Source organism: Sorghum bicolor, chromosome 8 (genome assembly GCF_000003195.3).
Source record: "Sorghum bicolor cultivar BTx623 chromosome 8, Sorghum_bicolor_NCBIv3, whole genome shotgun sequence".
In the NCBI taxonomy this organism is placed as follows: Eukaryota; Viridiplantae; Streptophyta; class Magnoliopsida; order Poales; family Poaceae; genus Sorghum; species Sorghum bicolor.
In genome coordinates this window covers 55,302,018-55,311,037 of record NC_012877.2, presented here as the reverse complement: position 1 = coordinate 55,311,037, position 9,020 = coordinate 55,302,018, and the positions used below count along the sequence as shown (strand labels likewise).

Sequence of the window (9,020 nt, the reverse complement as noted above, 5' to 3'; positions counted from 1 at the left end):
ATTCCACGAGTTTTGGTGTTTGTCTATTTCTGCAGGGGGTTATCAGGAAATATGAAGGAAAGGCCCACACGTCGGATTTACATAGAGATATTAATGTGCCGCACAATTTTCTATCATCTAGAAGACTCCAGAAGCCACGGGAACGAACGGGAGGCCGAACGGGCCCGGGGGCAGGGCGCCCGCCCTCCCCCCTTGGGCGCCCGCCCTGGTACAAGCACCAATCACAGAATGGAGTACACCATTACAAAGATCTCGTCGAGCTGATCGAAATGCATATATTATTTGCTATATTTGGAGTTCGGAATCAATAGATATTAATAAAAAAAGACTCCACATAAAAGAACTGCGGGATTAATTGGGCCCAAATCAGATTTTAGACCATTAAGGCCTATGTGCATTTTAATGATATATGGTGGAAAGTTTAGTACCACATCGCCTGCTGAACCAAAAATGCACAGAGGAGGAGGACTATATAAGCAGACCCCCTGGCCCCTGGAGGAGAACAAGTTCATCATAGAGTTGACACTACTAATTTTTGTGCCTGTTTCAATGCATGAAAAGTGTTGCAATATGCCCAAAATAGTTGCAATAGCATAAATAGCAACATTTGTTTTTCGTTGCGAGGCATTGCAAGCGCTTGCGTGGGTAAAGCTTTGGACAACACTTTTCTAGGAAGCGTTGCAAAATGCATTTTGTATTTGCAACACCTAAGCGTTGCGACATAAGTTTTTGCTACAGCTGTAGGTGTGGCAAGAACAACTAATGCAATGCCTTGGGTGTTGCTAGACCTTGGAATGGCAACTAGCCGACGTCGTTGCAAAAGGTGCACTAGCAACGACAAATGTGTGTTGCAAGACAGTATGTTGCCACGATTAATGTTTGTTGCAGCAAGGATTATATCGCAACACCAAGAAGTGGTGGCAATATGTGCAATTGCCACGCCCGAGCTTTAGTTGCTATAAGGTGCATCCTCTATTGCATCACATGACGAGTGTGGCAACAAGGCCTATGTTGCAACACTTGGAGGTGGTGGCAAATATGTGCTATCCCAACGCCCATGGTTTGGTTGCTATAAGATGCAATAGCTATTGCTACGAATATTGGGTGTGGCAACAAGGGTTATTTGGCAACACCAAGAATAGGTTGCAACATGTGCAATTGCCACATTTGCATTGTCGTTGTTATAAGGCACCACCCCTATTGCTACGCAGATTGTTCATTGCTATAGGATATATTGCTACAGTCCAATAGCCACTTTTACAACGTGCTTGGTTTTATGCCACCAGACAACATTATAATACTATTAACTAATTTGAGGCACAATAGACATAAACAAACCATTTGGTAAAGCCATTAAATCATAACTTGTTCATTTGTTACATGTAGAATAAACGATCCAAAAATTCAAACTGAGACAACACAAACATTATTCAAACAAAAAATATCCAAGACATTTGTTTCTAAACCAAAACATCTAAGATGTTGCGGCTTCACTTGGCTTGACTTGGCCTCATTTGGTCAATCCCATCAGACCCTCTCCACTCAAACTTTGCATTTGTCCTGAAATAATAAACATTCACATTCAAGTACACAAATTAGAATCTCAACAAAGCAAGATCTTGTAAAAAAAAAGCAAGCTACTTCCTCCGGAACATCTATGGCCTCTATTGAGGAATACATAAATTAGAATATTTTTTCTAACAGACATGAATGAGTGGGCGCACAGAATAATCAAGTAGGTACTACACCAATGAAATAATGCTATTATGGCTTCATTTTGTCCACGTGCACAAAACATGCATGAAAATCTGCAAGTCAGTACAAAGTAGCTGTAGTTCTCAATACAACAAAATTCCAGTGTGCTGATTTTGATACTTTTTAAATATCTGATATCAAATCAATAACCTTAAGATAAATCTGCAAGGTACTGCGTATGCTGACTTATACTCACTTAAAAAAAATACTTATTTTCCCAGCTAAACAATCAGCAATAGTGTCTCATTTGTGCTTTGCAATTATCAGAAGTAGAACGATTCAAACTGAAATAAGCACACCGCAAAAGTGATCCATGCATCCCTTTAGTTGTCCCCAAACAAAGCAGTAATTACTAAACTTATTTGGACAGCCAAAACCACTCCTATCCACAAGTTAGTCATGGTCTCTAGCAACCATGAAGAATTAGTTTTGCTCATTAACAGATAAGTTTAGAAAGGTATACTTAGTAACCCTAAACAAGCAACGGTTGACTGAAATGAGTAGTTCAGAAGCAATAAGGAAAAACAAAGCTTACATTCAATTCTTTCTGGCTGATCGTTTCCTTGCCGCAGCATCAAGCAAATGTTTTGGAGAAATAAAATTTGGTGTAACATTCCCTAGTGTTGCTGCAAAATCGATCTGCAAACACAAAGGGCTAATACCCGATTCAAACGTTAAGGCGTGCCAGCCGATTTAACCTTACTATCGGCAAAGGTGATAACTCGAATACTTTAGTCCTGACAACAGCGATGCGCCCGGATGTCACGGCTAAGAGGTACTCACGCGGAACTTGAGAACACGTCGAGCTTAAGTCGACGAATTCCTAAGAACTCGTAATAAAAGGGAAAAAAGTATGACGAAATCGTCGGAAAGTAGATGCTGGAATATGAGTAAAAACGTATGTTTGATTGATTGATAGATGTCTCATTACAAGGCCCTAGGGTTCATATTTATACCCTGCTCAAAGAGCTACAACTAAACACGACTAGAATTCGAATTCCAAATCACACGGAATCCGTACACAAAATGACTTAAACAAATAAGGAAATAACAAAGCTATCTCCCGTGACAAACTAAAATTCTTCCATAAACCGATCAGCAGTTTCCGGACCCCTCCTCCGTATCATCGGCAGACTCCTTGCCATAGTCATCGGCAGACTCCTCCATTATAGCCATCGGCATAAACACATCACTGCCTGCAGACTTAGTCACATCCGACCTCTCCTTCATCGGCAACCATCCTCATCGGCAATTCATCTTGTAAACAGCATACTGCCACTTTATTCTGCCATCCTGGACACGTGCTCAAAAAACAGTGTCAACACATGCCCCCCAATTTCGGATTATAAAACTGTTAATGCTCCGAAATTCTCTGCAGTAATGATGCCTTCTTCCCGCAATTAATGCTCCTAATCTGGTAACCGACAACCTCAATCTGAACAACTCTGATCCTATTCTCCCGCAGATTCCTCGAAATCCCCAACTTCCTAAGCGGGCATTTCTCTCTCAACCGTACATCGGCAATAATACTGTTACAAAGATCTGCCGATATACTGACCAGAACGTTTGTACAAACGGCTACCTCCCCTTTATTCGCCCACCGGCAATATGACCGTTATAGAACACTGCCGATGGACCGACCAGGAGATCTCGCACAGTAAAATATCTTCAGATAATGACCGCTTCCCATCAAATCACCTGCGCAATCCCTTGATTACCGTGCGAACAGTTACCATATCTACCTGAGTACCCTCGGATTTCTCGGAGGCGGCAAAGAGATACGTCAGATTTGCCCTTGCCCATTTTGTCCTATAAATAGTTCCTTCTCGGGTACTCCTTCCCCATCACATCATTCCACCACCCAACTTTACTTTTCCAGCGGCGGCGCCATCCGAAACTTCCAAGACCTCCGACAAGCACTCCTCCTCATCAACCCCGGTGCCTTCAAACACTTTCTTCGCAGCAAGATGGCCATTGGCTTCGTCGTTCCTGAGGTCAGATCTCCATCTCGCCTCCTGTATATTTTTTCTCGTATCCCTGTTCATCCGTAATTCATTTTACTGAATATCTTCCTTTTCCTCTTTCTTTTGTATTTCCTTTACACCCAAAATCACTAGGAATTGTCCAACAAAATTGTCATCCCTACCGATCAACCACACCTTCAATGCCTCGGCCCTCTAGGGGACCCAGATCCAACCGACCTTATCAACGCAGAAACCAACAAGATCTCCTTTAGAGCTGAAAATTTTTCTTTAGATCTGTGGAAAGACACTTTCCGCTCTTGGCCCAGCCCTACCGTAGGGTGGAAAGACTGGTTCTTGAGAGTCAGCAATTCTTATGAAGTCCAGTGGGGTGAAAGGAAGCTAGCCCAATGCATCAGGCTATCTATTGCCGATATGCATAGGAACGAGTCGCTGTTGATAGCTGCGTCTCATTTTTGGTCAGATACCCTTAATGCCTTCGTCTTTGGCCACGGCCCTGTTTCTCCCAGTCTTGCCGATGTAGCTATGCTCACTGGTCTGGACGTGTCTTCTGCTGATAGCACCCACTTCTTTGATACCGCTCCTAGTGCCAAAGTGGAGACTCGCACTATCGGCGGTTGGTCAGGGTACATTCAGAAGTACCGTGGGAAGGGGCCTGTCACCATAAAGGAACAAACTACCTTTCTGAACATGTGGCTGGACAAGTTTGTATTCTGTGGTCGATCGGCAGGACCGACTTCTGTCTATCTATCGGCAGCAGAGACACTAGCTAACGGTGGCCAATTTCCTCTCGGCCGATACTTACTTGGCGCTGCTTACCATCTTCTCCATCAGGTAGCCCAGAAACTCCTGCTTGGTCAGTCTATCGGCAACTTGGGAGGCCCCTGGTGGTTTATTAACATATGGCTCAATCTGCATTTGCATAAGCGCCTTGACTTCAACTTGTTCACACAGCATTTCCCAAGAGATATAGCCGAAAACCATGTGTTAGGCGAAGAGGAATCGGCAACACGTGCCCCCCTAAACTTTGGCGAAGCTGCCATAGTTCTGCCTGGTTCAGGGAGTAATCCGGATCAGATCGGCCGATTCTTCCAGACTCTGTATGAGGGATTGGCCAGAGATGAACGACCATGGTTGGCTTATGATGACCCAGACAGTATGCTCCCTCTAACCTTCAATCCATTTGATGAAGCTCTTGACAGGGATAATGAGGTGATGATGGCAATTGTGACTCCCAGAGCCATACCAGTGAATTTCTTTGGTAGCACAAAAACCTCTCCCCAAACCTATGAATTTTACAACCCATCGGCATTAGCTCGCCAGCTAGCTTTCGGCCAGTTGCCAATTGCACTTCCTTATGCCGATGTGATAAAACCCAGAGAACCTATCAGCAACTTTCTTGAGTGGATTCGAGTAGCCCAACTACCACCAAATGCCGATACAGATGTAGATCTGTCAGAATGGGTTCCAGCTGCCTTTATTACTCAGGCATACAAGCTATGGTGGGCAGAATGGAAAGAGCATCTATTCTGCAGATCGGCCCTCTCATACCGCGGCATGATCGACCCCGAATACGAAGTCCCCGATGACACCGTAAGTATTTCAAACCGATGTTTCATTTTTTTAATACTATTTCCATCGGTAGCTTACCCTTGTATTCCTTTTGCAGGTTGACAACATCCCCCCATCGGTTAGCAAGAGTGGCAAGCCGATCGACTTGTTTCCATCAGGCCCGATCTCCTCAATCGGCCACAATGCTCCCACTTTGGCTTCCGTCGTGCATCGGGGTGTGCACCTCAGGAAAGTCACCACCAAGAGAACTCAGACATCACCTACGGTAGCTGCTTCCACTCTGGCGCAGGCTTTCAAGGCAATTTGTCAAATCCTTTTCTTTCACACTGACTATTTTTATATCGGCTATATTTGTGCTTATAAACCCCTTTTCGTTGTTGCAGCAAACCGGTGCATCGGCAAAAGTCAAGCGTCAAAGTACCGATGCCCCCCAGTCTAGCCAGCCAAAGAGAAAGGGCGCCAAAGGTGCTAAGGCTGGAACAAAGCGCCAGAAAGTGGCAACTCCCCCTCCTCCTCCGGTGTCTCCAATTCCGGTGGAGTCTTCTCCTTCTTCTCCAGAAGTCCAGACACAGCAAGCACTGTCTCCCCAACCAATGCAGGAAGCACCACAGATGGAAGAACTCCAGCAAGAAGAACCTCAGTTAGAAGCACCCCAATCAGAAGATGTGCCGGCCGACGTAGGCGATCAAACTACCGACTCAGCAGGCTCAATCATACTATCGGTCGTTTCCCCACTTCAGACAAGTATCATCCCTCCTCAAGGTAACGTACTCTCCTCAAAATTACTGTCGATGAGCTTCTTCTTTTCGATCTCATAACCTTTTCTGTTAACTTTCAGCTGACATTGTTCCATCGGCAACACTTGTCGATACCCCTATAGCTCCATCGGTATCTTTGGTCGATCAACCTGCAGTTTCATCAGCACCTCCCAGTCAAAGGCAAGAAATCGCCTTGAAGCAAGTAAGTCATCCAATTTTCCACCAGTATCATCTACCGAAGCTTTGGCCATAAAAATGACTTATTTTATCCTCACTTTCAGGAACAAGATTCTCCCGACAGCTTATTCTCCTTCGCCATTGACATCTCCGAAGAAGAAGGTGAGGAAGCAAGCTCCTCTCGGGCAGTTGGGACTGTATCGGCAGAAACCAGGGCTAAGCTGGAAGAGCTATCGGCCATACTTCATCAAGACACAGCTCAACTGGTCAACGATTCTGACCCAGCCAAGGCCCTGTTCAAGACCTTTAGAGGCCAAATTCCTGCCGATGCTGAGGAAACCCTCTTCCAGGCTGCACACCTAGAAAGCCGCCAGCTGCAGTACCACAGAGCCACTCGACGCCTTGCCGATAGAACTGCTCAAATCCAGCTTTCTGAGGAGATGATGAAAGAAAAACTCTTAGCCGATGAGAAGCATAAGAACATCGGTACCTTAAAGTCCTCAGGTGATGCACTGAAGCAAAAAGTCTCTGATCTATCGGCAAAAAGAGAAGCCCTGCTGGCCGAACTCAAGCAAGTAGAGGATGCTCTGTCTCAGGCCCAGCAAGAAGAGAGCCAACTGCCGGAGACCATCAAGCACCTCGAGCAAGAACGAAATGCCCATGGTCGCAAAGCGCTGCAGTTGAAGAAGAAGCTGAAGCCGATAGAAGGTTCTGCCGATGATGATACCAAAGAGATAGAAATAGCCAATCAGATCCGGCTGCGCGCCATATCGGCAATCCAAGTGCTGCTGAACATCTGAAGCTCTCATCGGCAACACACCTTTGCTCTTCTGCATTTCAGCTTTCTTAATGTCTTAGTCTAGCCGATAGGACTGTTATCGGCCCCTTTTGAAACATTAAGTCCATCCCCAGATACACTTTAATCCAGCCGATAGGAGTGTTATCGGCATTTAAACTTTTATGCATCGACCCATATGCTGGGGTAGTACTTCTTTAAATATTTGCCATTTAATGCTCTGGGAAATTCAACTCCTTCGAGAGTTTCTAGAATATAGGCATTACCAGGAGCCGATCGACCTATCCGATAAGGACCTTCCCAATTAGGAGACCACTTTCCAAACTTCGCACTTTTAGTTCCGACTGGCAAAATTAATTTCCATACTAAATTCCCATCGGCAAACTCCTTAGCCTTTACTTTCTTATCATACCATCTAGCAACTCTCTTCTTATTTTCTTCTATACTCATTAAAGCTTTTAACCGATGCCCTGCTAGATCATCCAACTCATCGGTCATCAAAGTAGCATAATCATCGGCGGTTAACTGATCTTGAAAAGATAATCGCCTGGATCCGGCCTTAATCTCCCAAGGCAACACTGCATCATGTCCATACACCAATTGATAGGGTGACACCTTGGTTGATCCATGACAAGCCATCCGATAAGACCACAGTGCTTCACTTAACAATTTATGCCATCGCTTAGGATTTTCTTCAATCTTTCGTTTAATAAGCTTGATAATCCCTTTGTTAGATGCCTCGGCCTGCCCATTGGCTTGAGCATAATAAGGAGAAGAATTCAACACTTTAATCCCCATACCGATTACGAATTCACCAAACTCCCCCGATGTGAACATAGTGCCCTGATCGGTAGTAATTGTCTGAGGAATCCCAAATCGGTAAATAATGTGTTCCTTCACAAAATCAATCATATTGGCCGAGGTGACCTTCTTCAAAGGAATAGCTTCAACCCATTTAGTGAAATAATCGGTGGCAACCAGAATAAACTTATGCCCTTTGCTAGATGGTGGATAAATCTGGCCGATCAGATCGATAGCCCATCCCCGGAACGGCCAAGGCTTGATAATAGGATTCATAGCCGATGCGGGTGCTCTTTGAACGTTACCAAACTTTTGACAACCTTGACATCCCTTGAAATACTTAAAGCAATCCTCAAGTATGGTTGGCCAAAAATATCCATTCCTTCTAATCATCCACTTCATCTTAAAAGCTGACTGGTGTGCTCCGCACACTCCCTCATGGATCTCTCCCATCAAACTCCTAGCTTCATCATTACCTAAGCATCGGAGAAGAATTCCATCAATAGTTCGATAATACAATTCATCTTCGAGGAGCACATACTTGGTTGCTTGAAATCGGACTCGTCTTTCAACTCTCTTGGATGGATCTTTCAAATAATTAATAATTTCTTTCCTCCAATCATCGGCACCGATTGCCGATACTGCATCAATCATAGGCTGATATCCCGAGGCATGCTGAGCTAACCGATTGGCCTCTTCATTATGCAATCGGGGAACATGCTCTAATCGGAAATCCTTGAATTCCTTTAACAGTTGCATGCTTTTCTCGAAATAAGTTATGAGAACTTCACTTCGGCATTCATAGCTCCCGGCCAATTGATTTATAACCAACATAGAATCCCCAAAAATTTCAACAGCATCAGCACGAACTTCTCTTAACAACTCCAATCCCTTGATCAGAGCCTGATACTCAGCCTGATTATTCGTTGATGTAGCAACAATCGGCAAGGAAAACTCATACTTCCTCCCCTTAGGGGAAACTAATACAATGTCGATCCCTGCTCCCCGGTCACAGGTAGATCCATCAAAGAAAAGCGTCCAAGGTACAATTTCCAAGGCTTCCACTACACCGCAATGCTGAGTCACAAAATCGGCCATAATCTGCCCTTTGACTGCCTTGGCCGATTCGTAACGCAGATCGAACTCCGACAGCGCTAAAATCCATTTACCGATCCTGCC

The 9,020-nt window shown here is 44.6% G+C and overlaps 1 long non-coding RNA gene across 1 annotated transcript; it reads right to left on the bottom strand.

The window, feature by feature from the left end:
• On the bottom strand, positions 1,326-2,376 carry LOC110437681. Its single transcript, XR_002455597.1, has 2 exons — positions 2,291-2,376; positions 1,326-1,560 (listed from the first exon to the last, which is right to left on the bottom strand). It is a non-coding gene; the product is annotated as an uncharacterized LOC110437681 (long non-coding RNA).